This window comes from Haliotis rubra, unplaced genomic scaffold, assembly GCF_003918875.1.
Source record: "Haliotis rubra isolate DU_JTF1 unplaced genomic scaffold, ASM391887v1 Scf1653, whole genome shotgun sequence".
NCBI classification, from domain to species: Eukaryota; Metazoa; Mollusca; class Gastropoda; order Lepetellida; family Haliotidae; genus Haliotis; species Haliotis rubra.
The window spans coordinates 44590-70950 of NW_025765618.1; the positions used below are offsets into that span (position 1 = coordinate 44590).

The 26361-nt window shown below is 39.0% G+C and overlaps 1 protein-coding gene and 2 long non-coding RNA genes across 3 annotated transcripts in view; 2 read left to right on the plus strand and 1 right to left on the minus strand.

Annotated features, from left to right (window-relative positions):
• The window catches only part of LOC124272041 (phytanoyl-CoA hydroxylase-interacting protein-like), a 60620-nt gene that overhangs the window by 1169 nt on the left and 33090 nt on the right, over window positions 1-26361 (minus strand). The gene's annotated exons all lie outside the window — the stretch shown is intronic.
• LOC124272047 lies at window positions 4069-5844 on the plus strand. The gene is made up of 2 exons (XR_006897226.1): window positions 4069-4098; window positions 5792-5844. It is a non-coding gene; the product is annotated as an uncharacterized LOC124272047 (long non-coding RNA).
• Window positions 24695-26361, plus strand: part of LOC124272043 — a 55294-nt gene continuing 53627 nt past the window's right edge. The window contains exon 1 of the long non-coding RNA XR_006897222.1: window positions 24695-26092. This is a non-coding gene — a long non-coding RNA (uncharacterized LOC124272043). The remainder of the gene's footprint in view (window positions 26093-26361) is intronic.

The window sequence follows — 26361 nt, forward strand, 5'->3', positions numbered from 1 at the left end:
CAACCAAGTGTTAACCTTCAGGAAAACAACTTGTGTTTGTTACACTGATACGTTAAGTAAAATGTTTCAGGATAGATGTGTTAACAGAAACTAACATTTCATCCAGTATTCCAAACCATTTGGTTGACAGTACAGTGTGTCGTACATAAATTAGTTAATAGCGCACATTATGAAATAATAACTAAACCTGTATGAAACATGGACATCATATGGAAGAGAAAACAAGCAGCACATTTAGTCACATCAGTGTTTATTGTACTGAAAAATATGTATTGATTGTTTATCTTTATGGTTGTAGAATGAATACAAAGTTTTCCCAAACACTTAATGTTCTTGTTTGACCTTTTACAATCTTAGATAAGAACCAAGTTAATTCACTCAAAACATTTGATTTTTACACAACCATCACACACAAGCATAGTGGAAAGCTTCTTTGTTCCATTGGGTTTCTGTCACTGAACGTGGTGACAAAAGATATTCTTAGATCTCTGCCATCAAATCTGTCATATGAAGTTACCTTAGAAAATAATGTATTAATTCGTTGGACATCCTTATTGATAATGTGAATGTGTCTCCTTGATTATCTGTGGCTTAATGGGGCTTGGGTAGCCTAATGGTTAAAGGGTTCGCTCGTAACGACGAAGGCCCAGGTTCGATTCACCACATGTGTACCTTGTGTGAATCCCATTTCCGGTCTACCCCGCTGCGAATATGCTGGAATATTGCAAAAGGCGGCATGCACTCCAATTCACTCACTCACTCATCATGAAGACAAATAGAAAGTTCCGCTCGGATTGGTAAAATCAGACAAGGGAACAGACTAAGAATTTTAACTTAAGCTTCAGGTATATCGAAATGTGGTTCATTTATATCCAAACAGTCTATTCAAGAAGAAATATCTGGATTCATCTTTCATATACCTATTCCTTATACATCTGTAAAAATCACTTGTGTGTGTGTGCGTGCGTGCGTGCGTGCGTGCGTGTGCTCTCACTCCGCATTACTCTAACATGGTCTGTACATCAAATAGGCGCGGAAGAATGTTTCCCATATTCATATAAAATCTTCCTTCCATACGTTTCTTAGGTAATATCAAGTTCAACCTACAGACAATGGTTCGGCTACAGACAATGGCTACAGTGACTGTTTTTTCTGCATCTGCTTTGTCTTGACCTTAAATGGTATCACCTCTTGAGACGGACTAAAGCTTCATTGTCACCTTAACAGGATGTTTTTCTTTCTGTGGGGAATGAACAAGCGTAGCTGCCAGGTCCAGTTCATTTCTTTCTATGCAGACATATGAGAAGTTGATTTTAACCACTGGTAGAAGTCATAGGCAATAAGTTTTTTGTGTCTTGACAGCATTGGCTTAATAAGAATCGCATGCAGTAACATCACTACTTTGAATAGTTTCCCATAGCCATTTTTTAAAGAATAGAACATGCAAGTTTTTAAATATGATCATCATACCGAGTATGCAGTTTCACAAGCATTTAATAAAGAATTACATCAATAAATAATCAAACACTGAAAATGGTTCTGTTTACATCTATAAATTTACATCTCTCCAATCCAATCACAAGTTTACTGCTTTGTCACTTGAAAAGCAAACATATTTTTCAATATTCTGCTTACTTTATACATAACTGTCTGAATTATGAAAGTATTAATTTAATTACTCAATAATAGAGAAGAATTCGAGTGTCTTTTGATATCAAATATATCACCACGAGTTGATAAAGTTACAAATATCCGAGGCTTGCCTCGGGTATTTTTACTTTTATCAACGAGTGTTGATATATTTGATATCAGAAGACACGAGGGTGAGATTCTATTTATCATCAAAAATCACTCTTTATTAGTTTTCAATAAAAAATGTACATCTCTGAACACATTACTGCCATTAGATTTGCAGTGCAGCGATGTCATAACATTGTGACGTCAACAAGTTCATGACGTCATAGCATTGCCAGGGCATTGTACAAAATCTACTGTCAAAACGATATCTCCACGGAGATATCGTCTGATCTCGCACAAGCGATATCTACTGTGGAACATAGTTTTGGATGATAAATCATCATAATGCTACAGAAATGTAATTCGGAAACATTATACATTATGTGGCACAACGCTAGAGTCACACTTATTCCACTTCAGGAAAGCCCCGATCGTTAAATTCATATTCGGACGACCTGCTGAAATGACCACACATGATTGCATAGGGTTTTGCGGGGCACATTTTCACTTAACGGAATTTCTGAACATCAACTTAAAAGTAAATCACATCTTATATTTAAATGTCCAGAATGAGGGCTACGTTACTTCGTTTTGGTGATTTAGTGTTTGGAAAAACAGACGGTTATGCTATCCGTTTAAATGGATTAGGGCCCCCATCAATTCATGTAAGATTTATATTATTGTGGCCGTCACGTATGATTACATACTTTTAAACTGTTCTAATAATAAAAGATAAAATGGGTTAGTTCGTTCTACTGATTCTCCTTGTTGATCAGTTGACATTTGTTTGAAACAATTTTGTAGCTCATTTTACTTTTTTAACTTGTTTATATACAGTAAATGTTATGTACATCAGTTACCATAACCTAAATTACTTTACTTCTTTGAAACAAAAAAATGTCTTTCTGGGGTTTTTCTCATCCCTGATTTTTAGGGGGTTTTTTTAAAATAAAAGCATATATTGAAATCTTATCATGCTGATTCATTACGTTGCCTTGTCTTTGAAATATTACCTAGAAGAGAATCATTGACGGCTAGATCTTTCACAGACAGCAAAACCTGTAAAGGAACAGTCAGTTTCAAATATTTTCTCAAGTATTTGTGACTATTGTACTTTAGCATAAACTTCTATTACATTTGTATATTGACTACTGAATATTGTCGAGTTCATAGAAAAATCAGTTTCTCTTTAAGTATAGCAGGGGCTGTAACCAGTCCAACAGCATTTGTACAACTTAACTGAGAATGGCTGCAATTGAAGTGTCTAGCTTCGAAGGTACTTTAAAGGCACAAGTACATTTTCACAGTTTGGTTTGTATTAAATAACAATGTAACTGTTGTTTCGATATTAGCGCCCGGCTTTCAATTTCAGATTCAGAATATGAGATTCCCAGAAAAGTCAGTAGTTCTTGGAAACTGTTAATCAATAATGGTTCTAATTATTAAGCTAACGCAGTTTAATTTACAGAATTTAACACTGGTCATAAGAAGTGTCTAGCTTCAAAGATTCTACCTTAAAGGTACTTGTAGTCAAAGCAGAACAGGGTGGTAGCCTCTGGACTGAAAGTTCATAGAGTGAACTTTTAGACAAATCAACAAGGCGGGTGTTTTTCTGCAAAACGCCATCAGATGTTGAAACAGTAGTGAGTGTGACCACCATTGGCTTCAATATACGCCAAAAACACGTCGATGCATTGATGACGTAAGACGACGAATGGCGTTAGTCATCCTCCGTTTGCATTACAGTAGGAGACAATGTTCCAGTTGTTGAGCGGTGACGGGTTCCACTGGTAGTCTCCTGATTTGTCCCATAGTGTTCTATCGGATTAACTCGGGAGAACAGGCTGGCCACGGCAAATCAACGATGTTAGCGTTATGCGGAAAGTTGTTTGTCAGTCTTGCTGTATGAGGCCTTGTGTTAGCGTGTTGGTAAATGATGAATGGCAATACAACTGGTCTATTTTGGATTAGTGATATACAGTATTGCTTTATTATAAGATATATTCCATGGGACTATAAACTATATATTCCATGGGGCTATAAACGATATATTCCATGGGGCTATAAACGATATAGTCTATTTTGGGTTAGTGATCACTAAGATATACACATTTTGGATGAGTGAGTGATGTTGAAAATAGTTTGACCTATATCAGAAGCTTCATAGATATGAACTAAAGAATTATATACATATATTTGGAACTAAGTTAGAAGTCTTAACAAAGACTGTCAAAGACAGGAAATTCCAGACAGACCATAACAGGTTTACAAAACAAATCATGTACAGTTTAACCATTTCCATCCCTATTGACTCCTCAATTGGCCCCTCTGCATCCCATAAATACTATAGATCTATATACAGTGAGTGAGTGAGTGAGATTTAACATCCCATCGGCAATATTTCAGCCATATCGTGACGAGAACACACTTGACATTGAAATGGAATATGTGTATATTATATAATCCTGTCATCAAAGGACAGTAAATCAACTAGAATATCACAATTAGAAACAAAACTAGTGTGGAAAGTTAAAACTAATAGCACTATTAGGACAATACAAGATAAAAACAGGCTATAGATCGCAAAGAACTGAAGGTAGATCACCATACTAGGGATCATGGAGACTTACAGTACAGATCTATATACATATATACTAAGTCAAAAAAGAAACTTTACATTCTTTCTTCAGGGCACTATAAAAGAACAAGAGATGGTAAGATGGTTAAATTGTTATTATTTCATTCCTGAGATCTGTGTGACGTACTCGATACACTGACAGTGCCATCATCAGTTCCATTAGGCTACACCGCAGTTCCAAAACATGGGTATACAGAATGTCAAGTCACAAGAATAAAAATGCGAAATTTCTCAGTTCAATATCGTGTATGGCCGCCCGGCGCATTCACCACTGCCAAACACCGTCTCCTCATCGACTGCCTGATTCTTGTGAACACGGGATTCTGCGCCATTGCTCTTGCAAGGCAGCGCCAAGTTCCTGCAAATTCTGAGGTTGGTTCCTAAGACCACGAAACCTTCTCCCAAGTGCATCCCAAACGTGCTCTATTGGATTAAGGTCAGGAGACCTCGATGGCCAGTCCATGACGTTGATTCCAGCGTTTTGAAGGAAATTTCGTGTCAACATCGCGGTATGCGGCCGAGCATTATCATGCTGGAACTGTAGACCTGGGCCATGAGCCGCCATGAAAGGAAAGAGTTCAGGGGTGAGCACCTGGTCGCGGTAAGCAGCAGCTGTGAGGTTTCCACAGATGACCAGAAGTCGGGAACGGTTGTTCCCACAGAAAACACTCCACACCATGCAACTTCCGTCCCCGAATCTGTCGATTTCCTGTACACAACATGGGGCATACCGTTCACGACGTCGTCTCCAGACTCTATGCCTGCCGTCCGCGAATCTGAGGGTAAACCTGGATTCATCGCTAAAGAAGACTCGATTCCAGTCTCTCTGGGTCCATCGGAGGTGACGTTGGGCCCACAGCAGACGTTGACGTTGATGAAACGGCGTCAATATTGGCCCACGATATGGACGTCTAGAATTGAGATTGGCAGCCCCCAACCGATTTCGAATGGTCTGTGAGGACAGTCGACCTCTAAACATCTCAGCCCTGGTTCGTGTAGCCGGCAGAAATCTGTCACGTAGGTGACGTAGGACGATTTGACGGTCTTCTGCTCGTGACGTCACACATGGACGACCCGACCTTGGGCGATCAGAAGTGGTGCCAGTTTGTTGTAGACGACCTCGCAAGTCATACACAGTCCGACGGCTGCATCCCATTGCTCTTGCGACGTCAATAACTGATCTGCCCGCTTGCAACATGCCAACGGCACGTTCACGTTGCACATTTGACAATCGTGGCATTTCAAGTACCGTTAGAACTGTGGTTTAAAAGTGTTTTTTCAATTTTTGAGGCCAATGCAAACACGTGCATATGAAGAAAACTTCGATGCGAAGATCACGTGATCGACTGCACGTGCAAAACATGATTATTCATTATTTTTCAAATTACATTTTGTGAAGTTTCTTGTTTGACTCAGTATATTTAAAACGAAGTCAGAAGTGTAAAATGAGACCGTCAAGTAAATGTGTCCAAAATACCAATCATGAGGTGCATTTTATTATCAGATTTTTTGCCAATACTGACATGTTATGGGCAGTGTTGTGTCTGTTGTAGTGTATATTATTCATTACATTGCAAACTGGATTTAAAAAAATAAATTCTTGGAAGAAATATCAAGCTTCAGGCTTTACACACAAAATGACTCAGTGGACATGTTCCAGGTTCTCCAAAATAATGATGCTGTTCTCATTCTTAAGTTCCCCACAACTGTCTTGATGGAATGACAATAGATTAACATAGAATACCTTAACTGTTTATATGCAGCATATCAAATCGAAAATAGGCATGACGGCTTTGAGTGAGTGAGTGAGTTAAAATTTAACGTCACATCGTCAATACTGGAGCCATATCGTGACGAGGATTTGAATAATAAATAAAGTTGTAATAACTAACGTCAAATTTAAAAAAACTGCCAACGAAGGACAGTATAATTAGAGGATAACAGATATAGATATAAAACTAGTATGAAAAGCTAAAAACTTTTAAGTATAGAAGACAACACAATATAAAAACAGGCTATATATTGCCAACAACTGAAGGTAAATCACCATACTAGGGACCATGGGGACTTTTGCTTCCTGCATAGACCCTGGCTGGATTTACACCAGCCCTCCAGCCGTTAGCAATTTAGGAAATCTAACAATACATTAAAAGACGATTCTACGATTAATTACGTGGAAAATTGTAATTTACTTTGAATGTGTTGGGACTTACGTGTCCTCTCAGGAGGACAATAATTTTACAGTACTTTAACCCCCTTTGTGGATGAAGCCACTCACAATCGAAGTTACTAATATAAACTTCCAAGCATAATATATTTATCTATTTACAAATCATTCAACAAATCTAATTCTTTCAAAAATGCAATAATTAAATGAGAACATTTGTTATTAAAAAGATCCTTCATTTTTCGTGATTTGAAATAGTTATCCCTTGTGATGGAATATTCAATGCAGTAAAGGAACACATGCTTGACCGTGATGCTTTCATCACAAGGGATACAAAACGGAGGATCTTCGCCTTTCAATAAATATTCGTGAGTAGATCTAGTATGGCCAATGCGACATCGTCGCATAATGACCTCTTCAAATCTGGACTGACAACCCAAGTAGGTGCAACCGATTTAGGGTTTTATTATATGTAATTTATTTATACTTTCTATTTATGTCCCACTTCTTCTGCATCAGATCACGGATATAAGTTCTAATGCTAGCTTTGTAATCAGAGTATGGGATAAGAAGTGGTGTCACAGATTTGTTGAGTGCTGCCTTAGCAGCAAAAAACGCCATTGTGTTCCCAAAAACACCAACATGGCTTGGTAACCAGTAGCAAGATCATTATACAATTCAATAATTTCTATTAAAAGTGGATGTTTACAAGAAAGATTTGTAATGGCCTGAAGGCATGAAAGAGAATCGGAAAAGATTATGTATTGTTTATATCTACGGTGTTTATTAATATATTTAGGAGCTGTTAATATGGCGCTTGCTTCTGCTGTGAAAATTGAGCTGTTATTGGGCAATCGAGCAGATATTGTTTTTGATCCAATGACAGTGGCACAAGCCACTGTGCCACCATCATTGGACCCATCTGTAAATAAGGATTTGTATGTACTATATTTACATTTTAGTTGATGATATACTTGTTTATATTGTAATTCGTTTGTTTCAGATTTTTTAAATGTTGTCAGTGTTAGGTCAGCTTCTGGTTTAACTAACTGCCAAGGAGGAGAAGAAAGCAGACGGGCAGGAGCTCAATGCCTGCCAGCAGAGAGGAAAGGTTTGACTCTTAGTCCCAGAGGCGGAACAAGAGAAGACTTTTTTCTTGTCTAGACGGTCATAAAGATGGTTAAAAACACAGAACACATCACAATTTAATTCTGGACTCACAAAAACATCTCACAGCATCTGACCTACCCGCCCCTGCCAAACCCTTAAACTCCAAAATATACAATTGGTACGACCAACCCCAGTCGTACGCATCCTCAGTTGACGACGGCGACGTACTCCCACCACCATTAAATCCCCCGCCAGGCCAGGGTGCCCAAGTCAAGAGCACCAAGCTCCAGTCACTCAGCTAGTCTGGCGTCTTCCCGGGGTCGTAGGACTACACAACACAAAAACCAAAACAAAAACGAAGCTGCCGCCCCGGCTGTCACAGCCACCCCAGCCAGCCTTGAGCAACCAGCAGTTGCTCCCCCCAAATCCCACAGATCAAACTCAACTCTGCGCCCACAACACACAGCACAAGTCACAATTACGCAACTACAAAACGTGCAACATAAGCTCATGGAATTCATTACCGCACTACCTCTCTCTCCTCACAACACAATAGAAACAATTCACCAATATCTCCTCCAAACCTCACTCTACACTCTCCCATTAGCACAGTTTCAACACAATGTTAAAACCGTCAAACTAACATGAGACACAACACACGCGCTCAATCTAAACTACACATGCTTCTACTTGCACTACTACCAGTAGTCATTATGCATATTATCCAGTGGAATGCAAATAGCTTCATACCTAAATCCTATGAAATAAAATCACTCATAAAACTAAATAAGTTAAAATCCACAAATAATATCCATTCAAGAATCAAAAATACCAAAAAATAAACAATTCACTATACCAAACTACTCCACACTCAATAAATACAGCACAATAAACAATCCAAACGCTACTCGCGGTGGCCTTTCCTTATTCATACACGACTCACTCAGTTACAAACAAATACATATAAACACACCCCACTTGGAAACACAAGCATATGTAATCACGACAGAAAAAAAACCCATAACACTAGTCAACATATATCACCAAATCACAAACCCTATGGACAAAACTGACCTTGAAATACTAGCCAACCATATTGCTAAACACACAATCTTTTTAGGAGCTCTAAACGCGCATCACCACAGCTGGACCACCAGAAACCACTCAGACAAATTTGGAAATTTACTATACGAATGAGCACAGCAAAACGACCTAATTATTTTAAATGACAAATCCCCAACCAGATAGAGCCAACAGGAAAATCAAAACTCCCTAACAGCAATAGACTTAACCATCACCACGCCCAATCTGGCATGCAAATCAACTTGGGAAGTATTCGACGACCCCTGGGGAAGCGACCACTTCCCCATCTCAATAAATATCAATATTGGTCCCAATTTTACACCTGAGCTAACCCACCAAGACCCCAAACTCAACTACACTAAAGCAGACTTGAGAAAGTACCAAACCATAATCAATCAAATTGACTATTCACAAATTATCAGCTCAGACCCTGAAACCTTTTCCAACAATTTCACTAGAGAAATTATTAACATAGCTACTAAGTGTATTTCCAAAACAAATCCTAACTCCCAATGCAACAGGGTTCCCTGGTGGACCCCAGAAATCAAACAGGCAAGAAGACAGAGAAAACGAGAATTTAGACGCGCAAAAACACATCCACACGAACTCCCCCACGCAAAACAACTTCGAAACAGTACACACATGCTTATCAAAAATACAAAAAAAAGAACACTGGGAAAAATTCTGCAGCACTCTAAACATAACGAAAAATAATTCTAAAGTCATGTGAAACAAACTAAAGGCAATAAAAGGAACAAAAAATTCTACACAATTCCATAAAATGCACGACTATACTGATAATAAATTAAAAGCACACACATTAGCCCAGCATTATCAGCACATAAGCAGTAACACTAATCATCCCGCTTCACTGCAACAGAAAATACTCACTACACCAGCTTACGTCATGCTACCGCCCCAAGCCCATATACCCTACAACGCATCCCTAACAATACACGAGCTCACACACGCTCTCCAAAGCAAAACCACGTCGTCTGCTCCAGGAGGAGATGGCATAACTTACATACTACTAAAACAGCTCACCTTACACGGCAAAACGCTACTGCTTAATCTACTTAACACAATCTGGTACACCTCACAATTTCCTACTACGTGGAAACAAGCACTTGTCATTCCAATAAGGAAACCAAACAAACCACCACAGAACCCAGACTCATACAGACCCATATCACTCACATCAAACATATGCAACATCATGGAAACAATCATCAAAAAATGACTTCAACATCACATAAACACAAACAATCTCATACATGCAGACCAGAGCGGGTTCACGCCAAACAGAACAACCCTAGATCACATCATCCGAATAGAGCACGACATCAGAGTAGCCCAAGCAAACAAACACTACCTTCTGGCCATATTTATCGACTTTTCAAAAGCCTTTGACATGATTTGGAATGGCGGGCTAATAACAAAATTGATGCATAAAAACATAAACGGACGTATGCTAAACTTTATACACAGCTTCCTGAACAATCGCACCATAACTGTAAAAGTAAACAATGCACTCTCAGATCCGCACCACATCCAAAATGGCACACCCCAAGGTAGTGTCTTATCTCCAACGCTCTTTAATCTTATGATCGACGACATATTTACTGACATCCGCTCAACAATCAAAACAGCCAAATTTGCAGACGACGCATCCCTTTGGACATCACATAAAACACTAGGCACAGCCCAGGAACACATCCAACAAGCACTAAATCACATCGACAAATGGGCAAATACATGGGGTTTCAAAATCAACACTGACAAAACAGAAGCTTTACTCTTCAAAACACCCTATATGCAAAACTATTCACCATCCCTTATGTTAAACAACATCCAAATTAACTACAGCACACAAACAAAATTCCTCGGCCTAATACTAGATCAACACCTAACATACACACCCCATATCAAGCACCTCATCACCAAATGCAACCAAGATCTCAACCTAATGCGAAGCACTGAAGCATACGATGTACAAGCTGGGGAGCAGACGAACTCACGCTTCTCACTGTCTATAAAACACTTATACGACCCAAGCTGGAATATGCTGCACCTGCATACGACGCACTGACACAAAAAGACTCCAAGCAGCTAGACTCAATACAACACAGGGCACTAACAATCTCACTAGGCACAGCATCAGGTACTGCACTTACGTCTGTCTTAAAGTTATCTGGAGAAATAGCCCTTCCCCTTAAACGCCAACAAATTACACTCAACTATTGGGCTAACGCATGCACAAACCCATTACTTAACAATCTCATAACCACAACTGAAAATCTACCACCAGGACGAAGACTCCCATACACTATTCGACTAAACAACCTTCTGAAAGCATACAAGCTTAGAAACATAACACTCACCCCAGTCATATATGACTACACTTATTACCTCCCACCTCCTCACACGGACACTGCTCTAACAAACGTCACAACAATATCAACAAACAAAAATCAACAAAAAAATACTGGTAATGGATTACATACAACAACAGTGGCCAGACTGGACACACATCTATACAGACGGATCACACAAACCGGATAACCACACAGTAGCCTTCGCAATACACACAACACAACCAGACATAACTACAACATCAGCACGCACACAAAGTCAGACGCCTAGACCGTTCAGCCACCGCGGCTTCCACAAAAATGGAAGTCGGACAACTGGTAGTCTAGACTGCGGACTTTATGTACCCCCTCTGATAAGTGTTAATTGGCACGGCTCCCACGGCCGAAAGCTATGAAATACACAATGCCATTTTAGAAAGTGGTCAAATGCAACATATGTTATATTTGGGGTTACACTTTCTTAGTAAAGTACAGATTCTAGTACTGTTTGGGTTGAGTCCCATCCGGGATTCGAACCCGCACCCTTGTGGAAGCCGCGGTGGCTGAGCGGTCTAGGCGTCTGATTTTGTGTGCTGGCGATTAGGTGCCTGACTCTGAGGGTGCGGGTTCGAATCCCGGATGGGACTCAACCCAAAAAGAACTAGAATCTGTACTTTACAAAGAAAGTGTAATCCCAAATATAACATATGTTAAACTACATACTTCCCCTGCCACGTGGACATATAAAACAATCGGCAACAAATCTCCTCGGTTAATCTCTTCAGCAACTCACGTCAGATACAGTCTACACTAAATAGACTATATGTAGGCATCACAAAATTAGACTATCGCCACTCTAATGGGCTCTGCACCACATGTAAAGTCCCACAAACGATACAACACTTATTATTCACATGCACATTCTGCGTACCATATAGAATTCAGTACATCAACACACTCGACACAAAATACACAAAAAACATCCACAGTCTCCTATCCCCCCACAAATACAAGAAGCAATCATAAATTATATCACAAAAACAAACCTTATAAAACTACACATGCATTTTCCCAAACGTCCAAAACCTACCCACAGCAATCGCCCCCACCCTCTCCAGGCAACAGCTCCAATTGCTAACCTATTTTCAAAGCCGCTTTAATCTCTAACTATCCTAATTCCCTTTCAGTACTACCAACAAAGTGCAAAAAGCAAAACGGCCTAAGGGCAGAAGCAACACCAACCCCATAGCCCCATGCTAGCAAACAACCTTATCCCACTTCTTCCTCCTGCCCCATAAAACCTTACCATTTTGGGGGGTCGTTATCCTTTAACCACTCCTATATGACTATGTCTCTTTTTTTTCAAACTATATCTACTAGCATGGAGCGACCCCGACCCCGAAATTAGCTCTGCTAGAAGGGGTCGTAAAAACCAAGATACCGACCGACCCAACAACTACTGTCTCCTCCGAGGTCAACGCGCCTCAGTCAAGGCCACTCAACCAAGCTTACTACTGCCTCTCAAATACTGCACTCGCTCAGCCTGCCTTGCCCCCCTCAATGCTCCCATACCACCCCCTCACCCCACCCCCGTTTAACCCCTTTTTCTTTCTTTACCCATTATTTAATTATAACCAGCTTAACTGTTTCCAAAACAAGCTCTCACTATGCTATACAAATCTTCCTCCCCAACACACACACACCACCCCTAACCAGCCCCACTCTATATCTATCAGTTTAGTTCTATTTCTCATCTCTTCACATCTAATTAAATCAGACTACATTATTTTTTATTTTCCCTTCAGAATCACGGCTTTTTATTAATTTATTATCATGTTTGTAGCCGTTTTCATTCCAGATTCACTTATGTTAACACCCCATCATTTACATTTTGGGGGTATGGTGGTTTATCCCTAATTATAAACATATTTATTATTACTCTAGCTCCCACCTACCCCGTTGGGGTACATGTCATACCATCTAATTCATTTTAGATATCATCTTTTCTTGTCATGATACTGTTTCATTATCTATGTATACTGGAGCGGTCTTCATATACGTTCTTTTAAGCTTGTTGACCAATCCAGTTCATGAAAATTCTGTCGTTGCTTTTTAATGCAATAAATATGTTTAAACCACCTACCCCGTCGGCGACATTGGCTACAGCCAGAAGCCCACGTTAAACTCATAATCATCATCATAATTATGTAGTCACTAGGCACTTAAAACATTAGAAGCAATGCCTTGGAACAAGTTACCTAACTACAGTATGGCGTGATATTGTATAGTAGATGATTTGAGAATACAGAAGCACTGAAAAAAGCATTGTTTTTTACCACCAAGGGCATAACACTGGTGACCCAGTTCAGGATCGAGTGATGACTGAAAATATTGTCAAAAATGTCGCTTCGTAACAATCTGCGAATCATCCAGAGTTCTATCATTTTTATGTGATATGGCTTCACAGAACAACACAAAGGTACTACCTTGTGTTGGAAACTGTATCTGACATACTGCTTCAATGATACATTGATTCATGAAACAGAACAGAAATTACAGCAAGATAAGCCTCAGTACAGGAGCTTATTTATTTATTTGTTAACGTACAACATGCGAAATGTGGCTCGTCAGTGGTATGCGTGTTCGCACAGATAATATCAAAACATAATCGTCGGAACAGTCAAAATTAAGAAATTGTTGAATATGAAATATTACTTTGTAATTCTTGTAACATAAACAGAACTGTGAGAGCTTTAACTGTATTGAAATATGTCTTGTCAATCCTATTGACATTCGCCAATAACCACTTCCAAATAAAATATATGGTCTATGCTGCTTCAGAACAAATAAAGGTTAATTAGGGAGAGCCAAATGGGTAATTAAGGAAAGAAGTCAATACACTGTCACTTCCTGCCCAGGACGACACACGTGGTGTCGTCCCACGAGGCCTAAAATTATTCAATTAGGTAGGTACAGTTCATTAGGCTATGTGGGACTTCATGCCTCACTGGTTTTATGGGATTAAGGTGGATTATTGCTGGACTGGTCCATTATTGACCACAGAAGGGGTGAATCATAAGAAACAACAAAAATCAAATATGATTGTGAAATATATTTTTTAACAGTGATTTATCACATCTGTATCACTGGTTTATTGGATAAGGGTGGATTGACCACAGGAATCATAACGCGCAGCCAAATATCGCACATTCTAAGGAAATCTCGAATTGATTGTTTTATAAGGTGTCGAGCTGACCAACTGGAATTCTGTTTGGGGTTACTCACTCTATCAGGACCAAGAGTTTTGTTATGTGTATATATATAAACTTCCTTTGTCATGTGAAATTAGGGTGTAAATATATTGTTGTTTACATTGGTGATGGTGGTTAGGTGCTTTGGAGGTCGCCTTCGCCTGTTGGCATTTCGGCAGTGATGCATTGCAAAACCTTATATACCAAGATATGCACATGAATAATCTTGAATTTCAACCTTTTGTTAAATTCTCTTTTGTGCATTAACTTATTTGTCATGCAAAATTGGAGTGTATATATGTGTGATTGAACAACCCTGTTTACTGAGATAGGAATAGGACCTTTCTCAAGACGTGCACATATTAGTCTGTAAAAGACACTGACATTTATGTGTATATGCTCTTGAAAACCTTGTTTGGCAAGATGTGCCTTTCAATTTAGCTATTGTGTGTTCATATTGTATTTCTGTTTTGAGATGTACATGTAGTTGGATTGACAAATTTAATGTATCTATACAACATCCCTCTGTATGTCTTGGGTGGCGATAGAGAATGTTCATAGCTGTTGACACATTTCTGGACGTGAAATCTGTGTTACACAATCAGAAGTATCAATACAAACAGTTTGCGCCAAGTCTACTGAGTGTTGTAACTGTGTCGTGTCTATTCAGAGCTATATTTCTTAAGAATACTAAAAGCATTTGTTCCTTACAACAGCTCACATATTTGTGTTGTCGTAAGTTTATGATGTACTGAATATAAACATTGAGCCATGCAGGTGGAATGTTGCTTGACGGGTACAGTCAAAGTTGCACAATGTTAAATGCGGTGAAATCTTTAGTTATCAAATAAAAAAATGTTAAATGACTGCGCAATATTTCATTTTATGCGAGAGAAAGTCTCATGTTTTAAACTTCAACAGATAAATATTGTGGTCGCCCATGTACGTAAAATGGGGGCTGAAACGTTCTGAGTTTTAGTGCGGTTGACTGCATCGGTTACTAAATATACTGGACAACAATAGTTAGGGATATATGTAAATTTTGAAATTATGAATAACGATCTATATATTCATTGACACACTGATAAAATATCAATCATAAAAATACCAATATCCCTAACTGACTGACTGAGTGACTGAGTTTGGTTTTACGCCGCTTTTAGCAATATTCCAGCAACATCACGGCGGGGGACACCAGAAATGGGCTTCACACATTGTGCCCATGTGGTGATTCGGACCCGGGTCTTCGGCGTGACGAGCCAACGCTTTAACCATTAGGCTACCCCACCGTCCCCAACTTCTCAAGAAGATGCTTAATTGAATGAATGTAACTGGTGTAGAATGTCTCTCCCTGGATTTGTACCAATGTCTGTTTGTTTGTTGTTGTTTTTTTGTTTGTTTGTTTTGTTTTGTTTTGTTTTGTTTTGTGTTGTTTTTTTGTTTTGTTTTGTTTTGTTTGGGTTGGGGGTTGTTTGGGGTTGTTTTTTTGGGGGTTGGGGGATTATATAGATATAAATGCAAACAGAGGTTGTTTTGCTAGTAAATGGTCTGGTATATATTTCTGCCTTAATTCCTGATAACAGTGTAAAATGAATTTCATTTTCTATTCCAACGTTACATAAAGGACAATAAAGGTTTTTCTACCCTCATCAATCATTAAAAATAACAAACCTGAACCATGTGTAGAATACATACAATATATACTTTCGTATTTGTGCTCTTCCTTTCTTGAGTTACATGTTATATAAATGAGTCATTTATGTTATTCAATTTTGCAGCAAAAGTATTTTTCATGTTTGGGTGCAGCTCAGCATGACAACATGTCGGAGCGTAAAGTATGCTTTCATATAGATATAATGCTTTAAACAACGTTGAAAAATCTGTCCGTCTAGACTCTACACAAAAACACGTCAGAAACAAAAATAGATAATCCACGTTCTCTGTGGGAAAGGAATTTTGTTTAACCACGTTAAAAAATGTGTTTTGTGAAGGTTCGATAGAGCTGGTGTATCGCCATGGACCAGCTCACAATGACTGTACTACCTTTGTACGGAATACGTTTCAGGCTACAGCTTTGAATGAAATCCACTCTCTTTGTAAGAAACAGCCAACATATAATTTGTTTGAGTGGCATTTTAGAAGTTGAGACGTACAATATATAACAAGTTTTATGGATAACAACTTCTTTATTTTCGTGAGTGCGACGTTTCGATACAGATTCTTGTACCGTTGTCAAGCAAGAGTGATACATGAAGTGTAGGAGCTGCATATATATACTGTATATAACAATGAAACAACATAATAGACAAAGGAAACAACATAATTGCCATGATTGGCTAAGCAGTAAGCTGATGAAGCCAGTAAGTACATAAAGGATAGTGAGAGGAAGCCAGAGATGTAGTTACAATGAGATGTTTATACAATGGATGCGATGTTTATACAATAGACTGGGCTTGGTGGAGGAGTGGATCATAAGCAGATGGAATGAAGTATCCTTGGTCACGGTTGATGGTAGGCTTGTGGCGTTTGATGTGAATGGCTTCTGTGAGCTTGCGTTTAGTGAAGTCCGTTTGGTTGTTGGCGAGAATGGTAATGTCGGACCACTCTATTTGATGATTGGGGTTGGCTTTGATGTGGTCAGAGATAGCTGATTTGGTGTCGGAATTAGCAACAGAGGTGCGATGTTCTTTGACTCGGGTGTTGATGGGTCGGGATGTTTCACCTATGTAGCATTGTCCACAATCACAGTCTATTTTGTAAATAACACATTTCGGGTTGTTGTTGTTGACGGTGGGTTGTTTTCTTCCGTTGGCATGGAGGAGGTTGTTGAGGCTGGAGGACGCTGAGAAGGTAGTGTCTATTCCTGCCTGTTGTTGTTTCAGGAGTCGGCTGATTTGGTGTGATGGTTTACCAATGTAGGGAATGGATATCTTGATGGGGGCTGATTCTAGTTTAGACCTTTTGGCAGGAGGTGAAAGCGTTGCTTCGATGGTTCTGTTGACTATTTCAGGTGGGTAGTGGTTGCGTTCCACAAAGACTTTCCTCAGGTGTTCAATTTCTTCCTGTAGGTTTGTTGAGCAGATGTTTTTGGCTCTTCTGGTCAATGTAGAGATGACGCCGGTCTTGACTTTAGGTGGGTGGTTGGAGTTGTAGTGGATGTATTGATCCGTATGAGTTGGTTTTCTGTACACGGAGGTCTGGAGTTGGTTGCAGGAGGTGCGGGACACAAGGACATCAAGGAAAGGTAGTTGGTTGTTCTGCTCTGTTTCAATGGTGAATTTGATGCGGGGATGTTGGCTGTTGAGATGGGCGAGGAGCTGCTTTGGATCTTGCTGAGGTTGGAGGACGACGAAGGTGTCATCCACTTTGCGGTACCAGCAGGACGGTTTGAAGGGTGCAGTTTCTAGGGCCTTCTCTTCCAGGTCGGCCATGTAAATTTCTGTTAGGATGGGGGATAGTGGGGAGCCCATGGGAAGTCCGTGGATTTGCTCATAGATGGCATCGCCCCAGGTGAAGTAGGTGGAGTTGATGCAGGCGGAGGTGAGGCTGATGATAGAGTCGGTAGAGAGGCTGGTGTTGAGGGGTTGTTGGAGGTTGTCAATTCTGTGACGTAGTGCTTGAAGGGCTTCATCCCGAGGTACATTGGTGAATAGGTCCACAACGTCGTAGCTGATGATTGGACCTGGGTTGGTGATGTCACGGATATTGGAGCAGAAGTCAGTTGAATCATTGATGAAGGAGTTGGCAGATTTACCTAATGGGGAGAGTGCTTGGGTAAGGTGCTGGGCAGTACTGTAGAATACAGTGTCGCGGGAACAGACTAGTAGACGAGTTTTAACGGGATTCTTGTGGTAACATATAATTTGTTACTTTTATCCTGAATTCCCCGAAAGGGTAAACGTCTGGGCATTTTCATTCAAATATTTTCGTCAAATTGTTGATTTGTCTCGACACACAGAGTTTCCTTGTGAGATTGTGGAGTTGTGTGGCAATGTTAGTATCTAAAGTACAGTATAGTGAGTGAGTATGGTTTTACGTCGGTTTTAGCAATACTCCAACAATATCACAATGGGCTTCACACATTGTACCCATGTGGGAATCGAACCCGGGTCTTCGGTGTTAGTAGCTCATTGGCAGAATGCTAAGAATTGCATGCAATTCAGCACACATCTAAATACTGATAACCTCTGCTGAAATATATTTAAAAGACACCATTTATTACATAATATCAATATTCTATTTCAGATTTCCGCGCAATACTATGATAACGTTTGACGAAACAATATGACACATAGCTTTTGAATTTTATGCAAAAAGTACAATGTCACAATCAAGTTCATATTAAACGCTGTAACCGAATGTAAGGGTGAGTGAGTCTCTCTCTCTCTCTCTCTCTCTCTCTCTCTCTCTCTCTCTCTCTCTCTCTCTCTCTCTCTCTCTCTCTCTCTCTCTCTCTCTCTCTCTCTCTCTCTCTCTCTCTCTCTCTTTCTGGGGCGCATAAAGATATTGTGGGGGGGTTGAGGTTTATACGAGATAAGAGATAAGACAGCACAAGAGGTTGCCAATGTGAAACCGATATTCTCTAGCCGTGTCATGCGTCAAACTTGGAAATGCCATATTGTATTTCAATTTTGAACATATGGTTTAAACATATTTATATTCTCAGATAACCTGGTTCGGTAAACAAGCAAAACATTGCTTTTATTAATACTTCACCAGTACATATGTAATATAACAGAATACACAAGAACTGGATACACAAAAACGTCAAATTAATTCCTGCCATAAGTAGTGGCAAACTTTCGCTGACGCCTTCGGCTAGGTGGATACACTGGGACGTACACCCCGTACACCCCGCATCACAATAGTACACATAATTTATCTTAACGAATGTTTAAAGACAGAGAGACAGACAGACAGACATAGTTTATTAAAGTGGCCCATGTATGTAAACAAGATATAAAACAATATAAAATAAACACATAATGTTTTACATACATCCAACCTTAACAGGCTTATTAGACACTGTTATCTAGAGGGTCAAAATAGACATCATAGAAAGATTTTTTATAAAACCACATAAATACATAACCTTAGGTAAAAATATCTGAAATCTCTCTTCATGTAAATATAGCATCAAAACAAGCTGAAATTCAGTCATATATTTCACTAACATGGTACTGACTAGTCGATTTGAACCACTGCTTCACGGTTCACTGACTGCCGTGGATGCATGCTTTTTTTCCATGGGGCGGGGTATAAATGATATATTCTGCCTGATGATTTGTACTACACCACCCAAGCAATGTACGACCGTGCACCCGGCATACATAGTAATTTTTTCAAGCTCACGTGAATCTATCAGAGATAGACATTACATGAGGGGAATAAATGTGCATTGTACGAGCTTAGGAACCTTGAATTTGCAGTTACATTTCATTATTTGTGTACAGATATTGGTCTAGAATATTTAATCAATTCGTTTAGTCTTGAAGATGTATTGATGCAGGGACTCCATTATGTTCTTGTTGACATTGTTGGTAGCTGGAGGTGTTCCTTTTTGTCACAGTTTGGAGTGAGTGAGCGAGTGAGTTTAGTTTTACGCCGCACTCAGCAATATTCCAGCTTTATGGCGGCGGTCTGTAAATAATCGAGCCTGGATCAGACAATCCAGTGATCAACAGCATGATCATCGATCTGCGCAATTGGGAACCGATGACATGTGTCAACCAAGCCAGCGAGCCTGACCACCCGATCCCGTTAGTCGCCTCTTACGACAAGCATGGGTTACTGAAGATCAATTCTAACCCGGATCTTCACGGGTTCTGCGCAGTTGGGAAGCGTTGACATGTGTCAACCAAGTCAGCGAGCCTGACCACCCGATCCCGTTAGTCGCCTCTTACGATGAGTATGGGTTACTGAAGGCCAATTCTAACCCGCACCTTCACGGGTTTCACAGTTTTGTCTTCTTGAGAGGGTACGTAAGTCTCAAAACATTTGAAGTAAATTTAGATATACCAGGTTTATAATAGTAGGATACTTGTGTTTTTAAGTGATGGCTAAATTTGTGCACAATCGCCAACGTATGAAGGGACCATGTAAGTCCTTCTAGGGTTCTCGCAGGTAGCTAAAGTCCCCATGGTGATCTAAATTCAGTTGCTGGCTGTCTATAGCATGTTTTCATTTTGTGTATTGTCCAAATAGTGCTATTATATAAATATTAAATGCCAGGTTTAAATCTGATTGATATTCTGGATATTTCACTGTCCCTTGACGACAGGTTATATACTATACATTTATTCCTCATCAATGTTTAATTGGTTCAAGTCAAAATATGGCTGAAATATTGCAGATGTGACGATATACTGGAGTATATTAACTCACTCACACTCAAATCGTTTTCATCAGTGATATGTCTTTATTACATTTGTTTTCAACCAACCCTGATCAAAAGGATAAAATGAAGCAATTCGCATTCTGTTTTCATAAATAGTAGAAATAATTTTGTTAAGTGTTTTTTTCGCAAGCCAAAACAAATTAATTGTGAAATTAAGTGAGCTTGCAGTGGGTCAAACTGTTTCGCCCATTGTGGACTGACATTTATTACTGAGTTTTGAGTCAAAGGTAATATTTTAGCCCATGGCCGATATATTTGTTATAGAGCTCTAAATTATCCGAATCAAGTCAAGAGATTGTATCATGATACTCAAAACGTACTTTCATCCATTTGCTACCTTCAAGACACGAAAACAACATGTATTTGGAGCAAATGTAAAGATTCTCGCCCATAGGCCAAATGTCTTTTCGCCCATGGGCGAGATTGTTTAAATAACGCTATAAATTAGTCGAAATTAGTCCTAACAGTTTACCCTTTTTGTCATGATACTTATAAACATACAATCATTCATTTACAACCTTCAAAACAAGGAAAAACATGTATTTTGAGTAAAAGTAAATATCCTCGCCCATGGACCAAAATGTTTTCCCCCATGGGCGAGATTTTTTAATATGGCTCTAAATTAGCTGAATTAAGTCAAAATGAGTTGAATTTTGTGTCATGATACTCATAAGTATACACTCATTGATTTACAACCTCCCAAACATGGAAAAACATGTATTTGGAGTAAAAGTAAATATTCTCGCCCATCACTCTAAATTAGCCGAATTAAGTCAAAATGAGCTGAGATTTGTGACATGGTGCTTATAAACATACTCATTCATTTACAACCTCCAAAACATGAATTCTGAGCGAAATTAAACATTTTCGCCCATGGGCCAACATATTTTTCGCCCATGGGCGAGATTTTTTAATATCGCCTTAAGTTAGTCGAATTAAGTCAAAATGAGTTGAAATTTGTGTCATGATGCTATAAACATGCACTCATTCATTTTACAACCTCCAAAACATGAATTCTGATCGAAATTAAACATTCTCTCCCATGTAGCCCATGTTCTTCCATGGGCCGGCGAATCAGGAGCTAGTGAGTTTAAATTTAAAGTTTTCGAAAAAATACTTTTCGTGTTTTTCATCCTTGGCATATATATTCATAACAACTGCATGTTTAATTTGGTCAGATCCTTGTTAGAAAGTACCCACAGTGCGGAGAGTTTCTGGACTTTGTGAGGTCCAAATTCCGAATTGTGACATGTTACAGTTAAATACAGGATTTGACTCATTAGAATATTGTTTTGTTATATATGCAAAGGATAATTTTATACGTCGTTGGTTAAGGGATGGCTCATCTGCCTCAACGATTTGAGACTGTCAACAGGATGGGAGTTCTAAAGGACCAAGACAAAGTCTTAGACATTGAGTGGTGGACAGAGTGTAATAGTTTTATGTTGCTGTTTGCAGGCTCCACCATAGACGATGGAGCCACAATCCAAGTTTGGAACGGACCAGTGATCGATATAGATGGAGCCAGGAGGGTAGCTTGATCCCTCCCCATTTAAAATTTAGAAACCACTATCAACAAGTCAGGGTGCCTTCAGGCATTTAGTTTTAAGGGCTTTAATATATGGCATAAAGTTTAAGTGTGGGTCAAAATTAGACCCAAAAGAAATTCAAGCCTCCTTGACAACTTTTGATGGGCGTGCGATCTAGAGAAAGTTCATGAATGTCTTTATGTGGTTTGTATTTACGGCAGAAATGTATGCATTTAGTTTTCGATTTAGAAAATTTAAAACATTTCAAGACCACTATTTATTTATCTTGTTTTAAACACGACTGCAGTTGCCGTTCAATAGTATGCACATTTCTACCTACGACAGGAAAGCATTTAAAATCATCTACAAATAACGATCCATCCCTATTGGATCGTTTAAAACCTTTGATAAACTATTTATCTTTTGGTAAATAGTGTGACAGAATAAAATACTGCCTTGTAGGAACACCCACAGTCCTGATTAGCAATGATCAGAGGGTAGAACCCCACAGGGGACTTGGGGTGTCTGTCATTTAAAAGTTATTGGCAAGCTGAGGCAAACGGCCTCGCAATCCAAAGCCATGTAAATCTAAAAAAGATAGACACAGCATGTTGTTGATTAATTAGAACGTTTTTAACAAATGATTCCAAACGCACTAAGTGATCGACAGCACTTCTGTTTTTACGGAAACCAAATTGTATAGCTGTTATGGTTTTGCAAACACACCTAGTTAGTGAAATCGGTCGATATTTGACGGATCCGTGTGATCACGTCCAGGTTTAGGTATTGGTACTACTATAGCGTCACGCCATGAGGGAGGAAATTTACCTGATGTCAAAATATCATCAAAAATATTTAAAAGAGTTTCTAGACAGGATTCTGGTAAGTGCTTCAGGAGTTGATAATGTATGTTATCAGCTCCTGTGGCAGTATCGTGAGCTTGTTCAAGAGCAGTATGGAGCTCATGAATTGAAAATAGTTCATTATAGTCTTTCCCATTATCTGAATTGAAATTAATAGGTTTCTTTTCTTGTTGTTTTTGGATATAATATTGTTTGAATTTAGGCACATAATTAGAAGAGGAAGAATGTTTAGCAAGAGTTTCACCCAGTTTATTCGCTATATCTTATTTATTAGTAAGTAATTGATCTCCATGTTCAAGATGATGGACACTAGATTTAATACCTTTACCTTTAATTTTCTGCACCATGTTCCACACTTTAGACATGGGCGTTCGAGAATTTATTTTGGATACATTTTTTTTTCAAGATTGGCGTTTTTTCAGGTACGCCGCGCTTTAGCATTTACAATTTTTATATTTATTTAAGTTATGCACCATAAGGTGGCGACGGAAATAATGTTCTCCTTTTTTTCCTTGCCTTCCTAGCTTGTTTGCATTCATCGTCGAACCAAGGTTTTCAAATGTGTGGACTTGCAGAGGACTGTGATATATACTCATCAGCCATGATGTTCAGTTCATCAGAAAAGCATTTGACAGCATCAGGAACGTCAATAAAAAGTTCAGGCTAAAGTTTTGCAGCACACAGTGTTGCACACTACTGTTTATGGGACTGCGGTGATCACCTCCGTGGTCCTTCATAGAAGGTTTCATAATGTTGTGGTGGTATCTCCGAATGTTTTGGAAGGAGGAGAATGGTTTGTTGCGGTAGAGGGCTGCCCGTAATCATTCTTTCAACAAAACCTGGCAAAAATATATAAACCATATTCTGAAATGGTGTATTTTGATATTTGCAGAGTTTTTGGCATTTTATATTTCACCAATTCCAAAGAGTGATTTGGACTTAGTCTCAAAGGAGTGGGAGGGGATCCCAAAACCGTTAGACACTTTTTAGCCGAACCGGGTACGTGTATTGACCTAATGATTAAGTGATGCCTCTTGCTATTTTTTAAGAACATGAATACTTTTGTTTCCTGTTTTCATGTCAGCAAGTTAGTGTATATAAGTATTCTTTCATGAATCTGTGTGCACACAAAGACCAGGTTGTCATATGGTGCCTTGTGGTACTTTGGTTGTAGAATTATGTGTTGTCTGTTTCCATGGCAGCAAGTTTGATTTTGACTCTGGTCATAGTGTTGTGTTTGTCAGGATTTTTTCATGAAACAGTGCAAAAACAAAACCCAGATTGTCAACTGGTTTCATGTGTGTCAGAAATGGTAGTTGTTAAATGAACAACACAGATTAAAATCCAGTGAAACATTAAAGCTTAAGTGTAGCAAGCCAACTAGTTTGGGTTATGTGAGATAGCTATAACGCTATTTTGGGTTTTGCGTCTTGCATAGCAAGAGTTAAATAGCTTGAAACCAGATCAATGTGAAGCTTTTCGAGTGTTTGAAGGTCTAACTGAAACGCGTATTGACAAAAATTACACCAACACATCTCAATATCTTGTGAATAATCTAATAACATTATGCGCTGAGTGAAGGCACTGTTTGTAGTGAAAACCTGTTTGACAACTCAAACACAAACAATGATGATGGCAGTGACAATACTTTATTACCCGTGAGATAATTTTTGTGTAAAAGTACAGAGCTCAAACATTGATAAAAGGATGAAATCATTTTCATTACATACAATAAATAACACACATATAACACGCTAACAAGGTAAGACAAACACTAGGAATCATTCAAAAGATTAATACGGGTGGGAACAAAGGATATCATGGCACGATTGGATTTAAAACGGGGTAAATTATAACGGCGCCTAGATGGCAGTAATTTATACTCATAGAGGATGGGATGATCTGGATAGGATATAATCTTACGGGCTGACTTGAGAACTCTTTCTGTTTCTGGTGGGACAAAGGGACAATGTTCCATACCAGCATTGTACAGAAAAAAACAGAACGCGCGCATGTCTGCCGACGGGCGTATTGATTAACTGTTTCGAAAAAGTACTGACTTTTCTGGAAATCTCAAGTTCTCTTAATCCGAAATCGAAAGCAGTGCGCTAATATCGAAACAACAGTTACGTTCATATTGTTATATACGTTTCAACCACCTATCAAGCATAACGCAGAGGAAATAGGTTTTAAACATACATTGAATATGCAATGATAATCTATCTATACATTGATTTGACATGCTTCTGTTGGACGTTTCTATGTTTATCACAGGTGCATGTAGAAAGTTGAAAGCACAGTGACATAACTACTATAAACCGTTTGAAAAGCACCAATTTACATTTGCATTGTCCTCAATTACCTTTATCTGAGATTTTGTCATGTTGCTTAAAGCGATGGCCCGTTTGCAGATCACTCTGTCCCGACACCATTAGCAGCTCTCACCTGTGCATAGCGGCCTTTCAACCACACCTTGATATACCACATGCTGCACCCTGGCCATTATGTAGTCTAGCCAGTCACGACTGTCGACACGCAAAATACTCTTCCTAAAAGCTAAATTATTGTTTGTCAATCTGAATTTTTGTCCAGACAATTTATTTATTTACTCAAGAGGCCACAGGCCTACAGTACATTACAAACATCATACTGTGAGTTACACATTTACTGAAGTGCACTATTTGTTTCTGTATAACATCGCATGATAAATAAACATAGACAGATTCTGTAGTGCATCATGGAATTGCTGTTTCATTTAGACTATCATTTTAGAGATACTGACAATTGCATTATTGCAAATGGACAAAAATTATGTATATATTTCCAATAAAATGTACATCTTTTTACGTGAAGGTAAACGTAAGTGCAAAAGAATATTCATTCTCGTGTATCCTCAGAAACAGATTCAATTATCCGTAAAGTGCAAATTACACGAATGGATCAATGAAAATAAGTGATGACACCCGGTGTGAGGTGAAATTGGGTTTAACGTCGTGCTTGAGAATATTTCGCTCATATGACGACGTGCATGCGTGTGTATGTGTATGTGCGGCTGCTTGTACTACCCCAGACTTAAGCTGGTTTTATAGTGCTAGCCCACTGAGATACCATGCCGCACTGAAGCATGAATACCCCACTCAGACACATTATACTGACTCCTAGCTGACCAGTCCTTGTTGTACCCATTAATGCCGAGCGCCAGGCAGGTACCAACAAGTACAATATTTTAACGTCT